This window comes from Aythya ferina (assembly GCF_964211825.1).
Source record: "Aythya ferina genome assembly, contig: HAP1_SCAFFOLD_195, whole genome shotgun sequence".
NCBI lineage: Eukaryota > Metazoa > Chordata > Aves > Anseriformes > Anatidae > Aythya > Aythya ferina.
Window position 1 is genome coordinate 114,306 of NW_028181338.1, and position 13,442 is coordinate 127,747.

At 40.0% G+C, this 13,442-nt stretch overlaps 3 long non-coding RNA genes across 4 annotated transcripts; all 3 read left to right on the plus strand.

Moving 5' to 3' along the window:
- The first annotated feature begins 1,984 nt into the window (after positions 1-1,984).
- On the plus strand, positions 1,985-4,535 carry LOC311428927. The gene is made up of 3 exons (XR_014687960.1): positions 1,985-2,266; positions 3,195-3,321; positions 4,359-4,535. It is a non-coding gene; the product is annotated as an uncharacterized lncRNA (long non-coding RNA).
- A 1,023-nt stretch (positions 4,536-5,558) lies between these two features.
- LOC311428926 lies at positions 5,559-8,731 on the plus strand. 2 transcript variants are annotated; one of them, XR_014687959.1, is made up of 4 exons: positions 5,559-5,722; positions 6,946-7,075; positions 7,227-7,431; positions 8,578-8,731. It is a non-coding gene; the product is annotated as an uncharacterized lncRNA (long non-coding RNA). The 2 variants fall into 2 exon arrangements; XR_014687958.1 differs by having other exon boundaries at positions 6,946-7,431.
- A 270-nt stretch (positions 8,732-9,001) lies between these two features.
- Positions 9,002-10,480, plus strand: LOC311428925. The gene is made up of 3 exons (XR_014687957.1): positions 9,002-9,184; positions 9,281-9,429; positions 10,372-10,480. It is a non-coding gene; the product is annotated as an uncharacterized lncRNA (long non-coding RNA).
- Positions 10,481-13,442: the final 2,962 nt, after the last annotated feature.

The window sequence follows — 13,442 nt, forward strand, 5'->3', positions numbered from 1 at the left end:
AGCTCCTGATTGGCTTCATGCTGAACTCTGTGCTGTTCTTGTCCTAATCTTGGTCTCTCCATAGATAATATGGTTTAAATCCAAATAGAATCGTGCGATGAGGAAGATCTCACTGCAACAAATTCAACATCTAAAATCAAAGTTGACATTTTCCGTGATTTTCTTCCTGAGCAGAAGTGTGCAGTACTCCTTTTATATTAACGTAGAGATTATTTCAAACAGTCTTGAAGTGCTTGATGACTTAACAGTCTGCAGATTTATTATCAAATCAAAAAAACCCCGACTTGGTAGACTATTTTTTTCCCAGTTTTGAATGACCACTAGGAAGAAGGTTATTCCGGCATCAAAAAAGTCATGTGGAATGTATCAAAATTTACTGAACCAGTAAGTAAAAATTATATTTTTCTATTAGTTCCATTGTTTCAACTCTTCAGACGCTTATGGATGGCATAGATAACAGAGGGGAGATCGTGGTAATCGGAGCTACCAACAGACTGGATTCTATAGATCCTGCTTTACGAAGACCAGGACGCTTTGGCAGACACTTCCTCTTCAACTTGCCAAATTAAGAGGTGAGAACTTAAATTCAACGTTAGTGCTACCATGGCAAAGTCCAACTTTATAGGAAAAAAAAATAATTGACAACTTGAACAAAAGAGTGACACGTGGAGACACTGCGTTGTTCCATGGAGGGCAAATCTGGTACTGGATATATATGGTCAGGATGATACCACCAAGTAGTTAGTTCTATAATCAAACCTTTCATTCCCCAAGTTGTACCTGTTTGCTTAATTATTTAGTCCACTTGGGCGCTTTCATCATGAAGTTGTGTTTTTGGTCTCAATCCTTCACTTATGAGTGAATAGGGGACGTGTTTGCATTTGATTGTGCCCCGGATCAGTGGTAGTAGTTTGAGTCATAATTCTTTTCTTCTTTATAGTAATTGTAGCAATTGGAAGCATTGTGCCAGAAGTGCTTTCTGTGAATTTACTGGCTGGAAAGCAAATGTGATGAAGTAATGAGACTGTCCCAATGAAAGCTTGCTAAGTTTTAGAGAAGTTTTTTGGACAGCAAAGAAATGTTTCTGGATAAATTTTTCATTACAGTATTTTCCTCTGGGTCCTTAGGTCTCGTAGTTTGGAAACTTGTTATTGAAGCTATAAATGCCTTTTCTTTCACTGTAGGTTCCTAGAAAAAGTTCAGTATAACAAATAAGAACTATTCAATTTCCTGGTTGACAATGCAGAGTGTATATTAAATAACTGTAAAATACTTGAAAGTTGAGCAAGTAAGAAAAGTGTATTAGTAGATGAGGGGTTTTGAGGGAGGACTGTTTTTTTTGTCTGTTTGTTTGCCTTTTGGTTTGTTTGTTTCTTGTTGGTATTTTTAAGGAAAACTTGGGACAAGCTAAAATGCAATGATTTTGCTTCAGGGTTGGAAAAGAAATTTTCAAGATTCATACTTGTGACTGGACCCCTCAGCCACCGGACATGTTGCTTGATGAACTAGCTGAGAAATGCATTGGTAAGACTGAAACAGAAACGGATTCTTGCTTGTGACCAAGTTGTAAAGAACCTTAGCTTGTACCAGGCAGTACCCATGCTCTTGTGCCTTGCTGCACAACTAGTCAACGAGGCAGCTGGCACACCTTCATAGCAATCTGAGTGAGATGCTTTCATCTATTTACTCTTTGTTATCGTTCCTCTTGTTGTCTGAGAACATTAAATGGTTCTGGGGCATCTTCCTCAAGAGTATAGTTTTTGATGAGGAGTCTGCTTCAGCTGCATAAGCGCAGGATATCAGGCAGTGAGCAACATGAAACACCCCTGCAGAGCGGTAGCACTTTGAATTCCCTGTTAAGCTGTTTGGTTTTGGCCTTACAAATTCTTTAAATGTTGCATGTTGTAAACCTGGGCCTTGACTGATGTAACGTTTGATTTTTGTTTGTTAGGATACTGTGGTGCAGATATCAAATCTTTATGTACTGAAGCTGTGCTGTGCTCTCTACGCCGATGCTATCCTCAGATTTATGCAAGTAGGGAGAAGTTGCTACTAGACGTTAATTCTATTAAAATAAAAGCAAAGGACTTTTTCATGGCTATGAAGAAGGTTGTTCCAGCTTCAAACCGGATCAAGGCTTCACCCGTATAAGCACTATCACCCATTTTCAAGCCACTTTTTAAAAGATCAGTAGAGAATATTTTACAAGTTGTGCAGAAGATCTTCCCGCATGCACAGCTTGCGCTAAAGAAGGACCGACAGCAAGGTATAACCACAGCATCCACTTCTTTATAATTCTGCTAAAGCAAAAACTTGCGGTTTGTGCAATCAACTTAAACCTTTCAGACATAATGGTGGTAGAATTTTATTATTTCCATGTGCATGTCTTTTTTTTGGGCAAGTCTGGAATACAACGCATAGGTTTTATTGTGGATTCGAAACTGAAATGCCAAATGGAAGCTCTGAATGACTCAAAACACAGTAAAGGACGATGCGTTCTCTACTGAAGCATGCTGCTTCTGACGGCAGCTAAGATAATTAGCATTTGTAGAGGTTGACTTGAGGTTTGAAGTATAAGGCACCTATTTTTCTTTAAAAAATCAAAACTCAGATCTTTGGAGGGGAAGCATTTCTAGGTCAATGTTTCTAATTCCTTTCTGAAGAATGTCAGGACCAGGATACAAGTATAACTGGTCTAAGCTAAATATTGTTTTAGCTATCATCATTTTTAACCAGTCTCCTAATTTAAATGTTTGTGGATCGTACTATACACGTGAGATCAATTAGCATTGATATTTACTAGATGAATGGAATTCTGTGGCCATCACATCCTTTATCCCCATGCTTTCATTGTGGGAACCTCCTCCAGAAAGAAATGGTCTTGTTTGTTTTTGTTTTATTTTAGCTATTTAGCAACTGCAGAAATTGTTCGTAATCTCCTTTATTCTAAGGGGGAGAAAAAAATCACCAAGAGTAGCGTACCTTATACGTACACATCAGTGGGACTTAGTACAGCTTTGTAGGGCCTTGTTCCATCTCCTTAGATCTGTGGTGGGCTGAACTCTAGGAAATAGCTTTCAGTGTGTGCTCTCAAATGAAGAAAGGGTTTTGGCACTGATTTAGAAGCTGTATTAATGGAAGAGAAAGAGACAAAGGCTATTCAGGAAAGTTAACAAACCTCTTTTGCCTTTCAGACCATTTCAATCCTATTTTACAAGATGATATGTTTGACAGTGATGACGATGCATCCTTGGTTTCTGGAGATGAATTAAAAGATGGAATGCCTGACGGACCAGAGAAAAATTGCCTCTGTTTCAGCAGGTAAAGAAAGATAGATCCCTGTTACGTTTAAATTCTCAGGTCTGCTGAGTCTTTGTAAACAGTTCCAGCTGTTAAAAGTGCGAGGGGTGGTAGACGAAGGGGCAACATCAAGTTTGTGTGTTGAAGGGGTGCTTGGTATTCACAAGAAGAAAGGGTGGAGGGACTAAAGTTGTAATGAAGTTGCTCTGAATGACCAAATTGAAAAGCCCAGGCTTCTCTTCGTAAGCCAAAGTGATCCGTAGACTACCAGAACACGTTGACTTAATCCATGGCATTCTTTGAAAGACTCAAGACCACATAAATGTGCAGTCTGTCCTTTTAGCTAAAAATACCCCAACTTTATGGGTTTGTGTTGCCACCTTTTGCCCTTCCGTTTTCCAGGATTGTTAAACCAGTAGTGAATTATGTAGCAGAAAGAAAACTGAGAAAGGGCTTGTTAAAACACCTTGAGAGAAAATTGAATGGTGTCTTTATTTGTTAAGCCACCGAGTTGTGTTAATCTTGTGATATTTTAGTATGGAAGTCATGCAAGCCCACAGTTGGAAAGTTAGATCATGTTGTCACAGCTGGATCAGTTATTTTTCTCCGTTTCTATTGCTGTGCTGTCCAGAAGATTTTCTGTGCTTTAGAGCAAGGCTAAGTCTCTAGCATCTTTGATTTAAGCCAGCAGAGGTACAGCCTGATTGTAGTGGGGAAACAAATGCTCCTCACCAATTTATTTTTAAATAAAAATAAATTTATAATAAAGTAAATAATAAATATATAATAAATAATAAATTTATAATAAAGTAAAGCAAGATTGCAGGGATATTAATTTGCAGTCTTGGTTTAATAAAGAATAGGAAACACAAGGGAAGAAGGTGAAACAATTGGAATGACTGAATAACTTAACTGGAAATCTTACATGTATTTAATGTACCGCTGCCATTTGGATTACTTGGGGAGGGAAAAGAAAGTCTATAGGAAAATTACTTGGAACATCTGTGTGTCTATTCAGCACCTCATTTATAAACTTGTTTTCTTAACTCCTGTTCTAGGAGTGCTTTCTGTGAACCAACATCATGCCAGCCCCGTCTGCTAATAGTAAAAAAGAAGGGTACGGCCAGGTTTCTTACGTGGCACCCGCGGTGTTGCACGCTTTGGAGAAATTTCCCGTTCACACCCTGGACCTTTCTGTTCTGCTTACAAACGTTGCATCGCCAGAAGAAATCTGTGGACAGGTACCTTTTTTCTTTTTCTTCTCATCGGATTCACTGACTGTATGTAAAGGATCAATGGAGTTGCAAGTAAGGTGAGCAAAATTCATTGGTAATGGAGGTGGCCTTGTTTTAATGTGCTGGGATGTTTGCTTCTGTCTGAAAATCCCCTTTTCTTTTAGACAGCACCACAAACAATCTGGATGTTGTACATGTCGACATTTTCCATACCCAGTTTTACAGTGAGGCTGTTGCTAGCAGCTCAGGAAGCTGGGCGGTGTTGCTAATAAACATCTCTTTGTGGAAAGAAATGCTGCTCATGTCACTGGGATCCAGAAAGTAGTTCTCATTGCCTCCTAAGACTGTGTGCTCCCAGTAGATGGCTCTGTATCAGACTGCATGTCGGCTACTTTTTGTAGCCTTCTTCTAAATTATATTAGTAAGGCAACCAAGTTTTGGGGCTTCTGTTTATTTTGTTTTCGCACGGACATACACAACTTGTGCTGTTGCAGTATGTGCAATAAAAGCATTAACATTCAGAAAACACTTCATTTGCACGGTGATGTGGTTTTAACTAGAAAAAATGAACAGATTTGGTGTTTTTACTTTTAGGCAGGAAATCCATTTTCTTGTTTGGCATCACTACCTTAAAATATTTTTACCTTTAGTGGAAACATTTGAGAGCCATACAAGTAAGGACAGACATGTTACACGACTGAATACTGATGTGTCCCTTAAGAGGGACATTTCCTTTCTTTGTTATGCGATGATTGTGGCTGTGGCCATATAGCTACGGTGTCTAGCCACTGCCTGAATATATCCTTCCCATCTTCTGACTAGAGTTCTCCGAATACTGATAATCTGAAAGGGTGCACAGAGAAATTCCTTATGTGAAAGGATGCTTGCCACTCTGTTCACGCAGTTTCATTTCATGGGGCAGTCAGATGGCTATGTAGCTATGTATTAAGAGGTTCTTGTACGTGTTTTAGTTTTCTTACCCAAGCTTTCCTTTTCACTAGCTGATCCGAAATGCTCAGAAGACAGCACCAAGCACAATTTATGTCCCAGATATCCATTTATGGTGGGACAACGCTGGACCTGCCTTGAAACTTACTTTTCTAACTCTACTACGTAACATTCCAGCATTTTCGCCAGTTTTGCTGCTTGCTCCGTCTGATGTACGTCACTCAGATCTCCCAGAAGAGGTATTTGTCAATACTTTTCTTACTATTTCTTCAGTGTCTTGTAATTTATATATGCTTTCAGCATCAAAATGCTGTGCTTTCTTAAATGCATGCTGTTATTACTCAGGCACCCTAACAAATCACTTAAAATTTGCTTAGAGAAAAAGAATACTGTGAAAGCATCTGCTTCAGGTTTTTTCTGAATCAAGCAAGTGACTTTCACCCCCTTCTCACACATGCAAATAATAAATTAATACAATAATTCTGGTGGCTACAAAGTGGTTCAGTCAAGAATATGAAGTGCTTGAAATGACAAGAGGATGTTCTTACTGAAGAGATTTCTTCTGACAGTCTGCCATTCCATGCTATGTTGGGTAAACTGCTAATAATGCAATTTAGTAGAGAATTGAAACACTTTGATTAAAAAAAAAAATAAATAAATCAGTTTCTTTCTTCATATAGGCCAAAGCTTTCCAAGCTGGAAAGCTGAGTTCCAATTTCTGCTAAAGTAACTTTGGAATCGAATTCTAGTTGTAGTCCTAAATAAAGTGTAGTAAAAGTACGTGCAGAACTTCATTGACTTCTGAGAGTTTACATTAAGGGAAGGTGCCCAAAACAGGACCACGCTGTTGTCATTCTGATGATTTGGTCTCAGTCATTGGGGGAAGAGAACGGGTCTTACCTAGACGTGTTTATTATCAACTGCTTTGAAAGTGCTTGAGTTCCCACAGAAGTTTTTGTACAGGCTGTAAATTCCTTCTAAAATAAGTAGTGAAATTCCTTACCTACCTTTTAATACTAGAACTTGAAAATGGAGGAAGACGTAGAGGTACTAGCTACTTCAGACACCTTTTGGGAGAGAAATAAAAACTCAGCAAAAAGCCCTCACTTGTCTGCTGAAGCCTTTCTCTTCCCTCTATAGCCATAAAGGTTCTAAGTAAAGGCTGCAGCAAGGCAAGTAAATACAAAGGAGGCGCTGTTGGATGTGGTGAAAGCCATTACTTTATCAGTGTAGCGTACAATCCCTTCAGCGAGCATTAATTCTATAGGTGATTCTTAAAGGTGATATTTGAATTTGCCGTGCCAGCCTGTGAAAATGTAGCCTTTTAAGGCCAGGATGATAACTTTTTTCAGTTTGTGTTCTTCAGGTTATTCTTAATTTGAAAAGGTACTCGTCTTTTTGGAATAGAAGATGAGTTTTTTGTGGCCTTAAATCTGAAATGTCTCTCGTCCTTCTGCTTTAGATCCAAAAATTATTTAATAAGGAATTTGGAGAAGTGTGCAATATTGAGTTGCCTGGTAGGGCAGAGAGAGCATCTTTTTTTGAGGACCTAATTCTAAATGAAGTGGCTAAGCCTCCTGTAAAGAAAAGAGGTGAGGAGGATATGAGAAGTACATCTAAAACTTTCCTATCGAAGTTACTAGCTCTTTGGGCTTTGCTTTGGTGGTCATTTTCTGTCAGTAATTTGTCATATGCTTGTATTTGAGTACTGTAAATTGGCTAATTTTTCCTGATGAATTGAAGTTGATTGGACATTGGAAGTCGTGCCTGTAGCACCACCAGCTGAGCCTCAGAAGCCACAAGAGTGATCCCCACAAAAGTAGGGATGTTGGAGGAGGAAGAGGAGGATACCTTGCGTGACCTTAGAATTTTCTTGAGGGACGTTACTCACAGACTTGCCACTGACAGACATTTCAGGGAATTTGCAAAGCCCGTTGACCCACAGAAGGTAAAGTAGTGCTGATCTGTGTGTGTCTGTAACTTCTCAGTGTTCGTATTTCTCAGCGTTTTGGGTGAGGTTCAACTTTGTTTTTAGGGCTGCACTGTAAGGATTTTGCAAGAAGCAGAGGCAGTGCTTTTACTTCTGCTGACTCTCAAATGTCTCTTATGGGATTATTCGCTGAAAGCCCTGGTTTCATTCTAAAAAGCCAGTCCAAATGCCAACACAGTTTGCTCGTGAAAAGGCTTTGATATGTAGGCGTGTCACAGCACTGAAAAGCACAGAGATCTTTCCTTATAATTACAAACAGTATTTACAGGACTACTTTAATGAAGTCTGAAGCCCTTTATTGGACTGTCAGTTCCTGTGGGAACAGGAATAAGAGCAGCAGTTTGTAAAAATAAGTTTTGAGATCCTGTTCTCTGTTTCATCTGGAACTCCTCAATAGGAATCAACCATAAGTGCAGTGTGTTTTCTTTTTCCTCCAATTGGCTGCTTAGATGCCTTTTTCTCCTTAATTTATGAGATAAGCCTAAACTAGGGGCGTATATTTCAAAGACAGATGTAACTTGAATATACCTGCGGATCAGCAAAGTCCTCTTCTTGTGGGCATCCACTGGCTTTTCTTCCCCTTTTCTCCTAGGTTCTTGAGCTGTGAAAAATCTAGACAGATACATATGTCCTCATCTGAACTGGTCATTAGTCTCCTCTTCTGGTCTGAGGGAAGAAATGAGCACCTCAGGGCCCAGTTATCTCATTCTAAAGTAGATGCCTGCAATAGGTACTTCACAGGTGCAATTCATGCACCTTTTCCTCAATGTCGACAACGAAGAGAATGCCGGATGGCTTGCTCAGCTTTCACTGTTGTGATTTTCTGAAGCAAAGTGAAATGAATCTCCCACCCTCAGTGTTTCTTCTCTACCATGCACATGCTTCTGACCTCCCTACTTCTTGTTGTCCTCTCCTAGCCGCTCTAATGAAAAATGAAAGAGCCCTTCCATTTTTGAGAAGCAAACTGGTTAATTTCAGCGTCTTCTGATGCATCGCAAATGTTCAGGGTTTTTAGGAAGTCGTTTATTTAAAGTTTTCAGAATAATTTTAGTAGACAGTGTGCAAGGTTATGAAAACCTCTGAATGCTTGTATTTGATCTGCAGGTACCTGACTATGCCACAAGGATTAAAGAGCCGATGGATCTTTCAACAGTTCTGACTCAAATTGACTCGTGCCAGTACCTCGCTGCAGGAGACTAGCTGAAGGACATCAATCTAATCTGTAACAATGCCTTAGAGTACTACCCGGATCAAAGATCTACAGGTGAGGATGTGCTTTTTAGCCCTAGTTTAAAAAATCTGTCAAACGTATAGATGGAGAAATGCTGTGTGCGGACAATAGACTTCGGATGGATTAGATGATTTTGGACGTCCAGACTGTAAATATTTTATCATTTTGCTACTTGGGCATGGAATTGTGATATAAGTGTTCCCAAGGAACTAGTGCTTTTGTTTTAATTAACTTCGATGTTATGCTGAAAATATTCACTGAGAGAACCTTTCGGAACCAACCTATGAAGAAAGCAATTTTTTTCTGTGATCAAAACAGTTTCATTGGTTGGTAGACAACATTCAGTTAAAGTCTGTAAAATTTCAGATCGTCACAGCGCCTATGTTTTGCAAGACACTGCATATTCAATGGTGAGGAACGAAACGGATACAGAGTTTGGACGACTTTGTGAACAAATTAAAGAATCTCGTGAGAAAAGAGGTACGTGCTTTAACGCTAAGGATTTGAAGACTTGTCTCTGCATTTGTAACTAAAAATGCACGACGAAGATCTTTGGTATCTATTCTTTCTTGCAAGGTCACACCTCTGCAGCGTGGCTCCATGCGACAGCTCCAAGTCACCACAGCAGAACCCTGCTACTGAAGACGAGAAACCAGATGAAGAGAGTAATGAAAATGAGGAGGTGCCAGCGGCACCTGTAGATGCCAGTACACCCATTTCTAATGGCAAGTTGCATTTTATTCAGCTGCTCTTGTCGTTCATACCTTCTCTGTTCTTGAGGCGCAACAGGTGTCTCTGATGCCTGGCTCTTTATGGCAGAGGTATTTTGTTTTCAAATTGACTTCCAAATGGGAGAGAGAAATCCAGAGGTCATTCATTCAATATAGTGATGAATTAAAGTTCAAAGAAAGTTGGTTCATTTGATGTACTCTTACTGGAACTTCATTTTGTAAACAGAACGACCCCCCACTCAAGGATATCACAGCTTCCCTCCCGTACTAAAAATGATAGTACTCACCCTTGTAGGAGCAGCAATGTGAAGAAGGTCAAGGGCAGTAAGAAGGGTTCAAAGCTTTGATATAACAAGCCTTACACTTTTTTTGACAGAGCTCCTAATAAGCATCTTTAGCAAGGTCTGGAGATGGGAGAAAAACTCAAACTAGATTTTAATTCTAGGATGTATAATGTCAAGCTTGACTGTTCCTCTGAACAGTCAATTGAATTTAATTTTTTTTAATTTAAATTAATTAGTTTAGTTTTTTTAATTTAAATTCAATTGAATTTAAAGTTTTGAATTTAAATTCCAATTGAATTTATTGAAAAAAATTCCAATTGAATTTAAAGTTTTTGTTGTTGTTTTTCACGAAACACTAAGTTTATGTGAAAGGTTTTGCTGCAATATCTTTTTGCCAAGGATATTAAGCTTAAGTTATCCACAAGAAAATGGTGGGGAGAGGGAAGCTTTAGTTTTGAAAGCTTTTTTTTTTTTTTTTTTTTTTTTTTTCTCTCCAGGTTTTTCTTGAGCACAGCAGCGTTTCAGTGTCTGCCTGCCATTAGTTGCCCCACTACCAAGTCAGGAGGGTCAATTAAACTTGCGTGAGGCAGAATTTCTTTATCTGAATCTACGTGGTTCACATAAATATATTCTTGTTTCCTTCTTTCCCTAGGATTATTCTTCTCCCAGTATTGAATGTTTCAACGGACACCGTTTAAGATCAATGAGCAAAAGCATCCTGCGGTGTTCAGTCTCCAGCTTTGAAGAAGGTATGGCGATACTGAGGGGAAATGTCAAGAGAAGATGCTTTTCAAGGTACTGTATTTCTATATGTTCAATCTCTGTTCGATTTGTAGATTGAAAAGCAAGAGAGAAAGCATGTGCAGTGAGTTGTGGCCTGATAAACTTCCGGCTAAAATCAGCAGAGGCCTGTGAGCATGCTGATGGCGTACCAGTACCTTAAAACTAGAGTCCCTCTTCTCAGTGAAAGTCTCCCGCTTTTCTAAAAAAACCTGTTTTTTTTTTTTCCCAACCCCTTTGAAGCGTTCTTGTGGTTTAGCCCGGCCGGCAGCTAAACACCACACAGCCCTTCTGCAACCCTCCCACCTCCCTCTCTGGAACGGGGGAGAGAAATGGGAAAGTGAAGCCCACGAGTTGAGATAAAGACAGTTTATTAAGACAGGAAAATAATAATGATGATGATGATGATGATGATAGTACTGCTACTAGTAATGTGTACAAAACAAGTGATGTACAATGCAGTTGCTCACTACCCGCTGACCAGTGCCCAGCGTAACCCCTAGCAGCCCGGCTGCCCCGCCCTATCCATGGTGCAGCGTGTTGCCATAAGGCATAGAATTCTTTGGCCAGTTGGGGTCGGCCATCCTGAGTCTGTCCCCTCGCAGCTGTTGCTGTGCGCCGATTCTGATCGCCAGTAGGACAGTGAGACACCGAAAGGTCCTTGGCTTGTTGTAAGTACTGCTCTGCAGCAATTGAAACATCGGGGTGGTATCAGCACTCTTCTAAACATCCTTTCACACATTCTAAGCCAAAACATAGCAACCTACCCGCTACTAGGAGGAGAACTAACTCTGTCCTAACTGAAACCAGGACATGTATCTTTTCCACTTGGGTGCTATTGCTCATAATTTTGAGAATTCAACACGAGCAAGCTAGGAAATGTGGGTACATACAGAACCGCGTGTATATGGCACGCAACAGACTTGGGATGTGGATCCTGCGTGAGGCCTACAGGCTTCTCTTTGTATACCATGGAGCACTGGCTTGTAAACATGGTGAAATTTCCCATCCTTGATGGGTCTAATACAACAAGTCTTTTCTCCCTTCTCTGCCCTGTCCTCTTTCTTAATGTAGGCAGTTGAGAAAGCCAAAATTGGAACGAAAAAAAGAATATAACACAGGTAAGTGGCTGTAAGTCCCCGGGATACCTATTTGCGCTGGTTACTGAAGAGGATGGCACTTGGTCACTCCATGGCTTTCATTTGGCCCCAAAGCCTTCTGTAGTCAGCTGAATTCACTCCTCAGTGACTTTTCTGTGAAGAGAGGTAGGTGCAAATAGGAGATTTTATGAATTCCTTGGGGAGGGAGCAGTGTGAATTGCAGCTTGGTAGGCACAAAGCAAACTGTTCTAATTGTGCAAAGTAAATCGATACTTGATAAGTTCAAACTCAGTTTTATAGCTGGCAAGCACAAAAGTAAACCTTAGCTGTGATCCTACCAGCACAGTGGTGTAGCTCTTCCCTTCCCCTTGTCCTCTTGGCTCTTTTAATGACAGTGCAAGCAACAAACCTGTGCCAAAGGGTGCTGTATGGTAAACAATGGGCAGGCTTTTTTCTAAAAAGCACGAGTTTGAGTTATCTGGTGTTTGGGTGTTTCTCTTGAAACGATTCTTCCCTCCTTGAGCTGTTAGATCCTAATGCAGGAAATGGAAGTGCTGCATGCATAAACAGAGTAATCAAACATACACCTCTTAGGAAGAGGCTTGCAATGTCATAGTGTTTGTTTTGAGCACTGTTAGATACAGTTTGACATGAATGGAGTGAAAACACCTTAGAGAAAGGTGTTGATTGTTCTCACTTTTCCAAGACAGAAATAAGTGGAGTAGATTTCCCTCCTGCATGGAACAAAAGTTGCACGTTTGTTTTTGTCTGGCTAGCTTTCAGTCTCTTTAAAAATTTCCCCACAGGTCCCAGTTTTAAGTAGACAGTTTAAACGTGCAGAGCGATAAAGAAGTGGAATGCAGTGGTTGTGACAACAACTTCTGATCTGAAATGTAAAGAAAACTCAATCCACTTCAGGGTGCCTTTTTTGTTTGTCTGTTTACATTTTACAAGAGCAACGGTGAAATAAGGAGAATCCCATCTTCACTGTTTCAAAATCCTTTGTTTCTGCGTTTCAGTCACCAGAACACTGAGGAGCAGAGCTGGTGCAAAAACTGTGAGACGAGTCCACGGAGAAAACAGGGACTTGGAGCTGCGCCGCAGCTGTAGAGTCGGACACAGTCAGTACTCGACTACTAACTCATCCATTCTATTTGACAAACTTATGACAAAGTAAGTCATCTTTTCTTGCAGACCTCTTAGAATGATCTTTCTTAGCAAGCCTTTGCACTATGGCATGATGTTGGCCTCGACTTGCTCTTTATTTTGACAGCAAAGAGTTATGGCTGCTCCTGGCATTTCCTTCATGTTTACAGGGAGACACCGTTACCTGGCTAGATAAACAGATTTTCTTGAAGGTGCTATTTCAGCATATAAGAATTGATTTAAAAAACAACAACAACAACAAAAGTGCTTCATGGCTTACTAGTTTTGTAATCTCACATTTCTCCAGGAATACTTGATTTGCTGCATTTCACCATTACACTCGTCAGCACCGCTGATTCTGGTTTATCACTATTTGCATTGCAAATATCCTTGTCCAAAGCTTAAACTGATGTATGCACTGCTTGAAAACAAAACCTGAAGTTGCAGAGCAGAAGACTCAAGTCATTATGTTAGCAGCTGTGTAACCATACTGCTTTCCAAGCATAAGATGTCCAGCTTATTTTGTTTCTATGAAGAGTTTAAATGGCTCCCGTTAAGCAAAGATGTCCCCACACTGATACTTACTATTAAGCAAGGATTCCACCTCCTTTGGCTGAGGTCTGCTCCCTTACTCATATTCGAACATTCATCCAAGTAGCCTGCAATTCCACACTCTCGGTGGAAAGTCCATAGAATA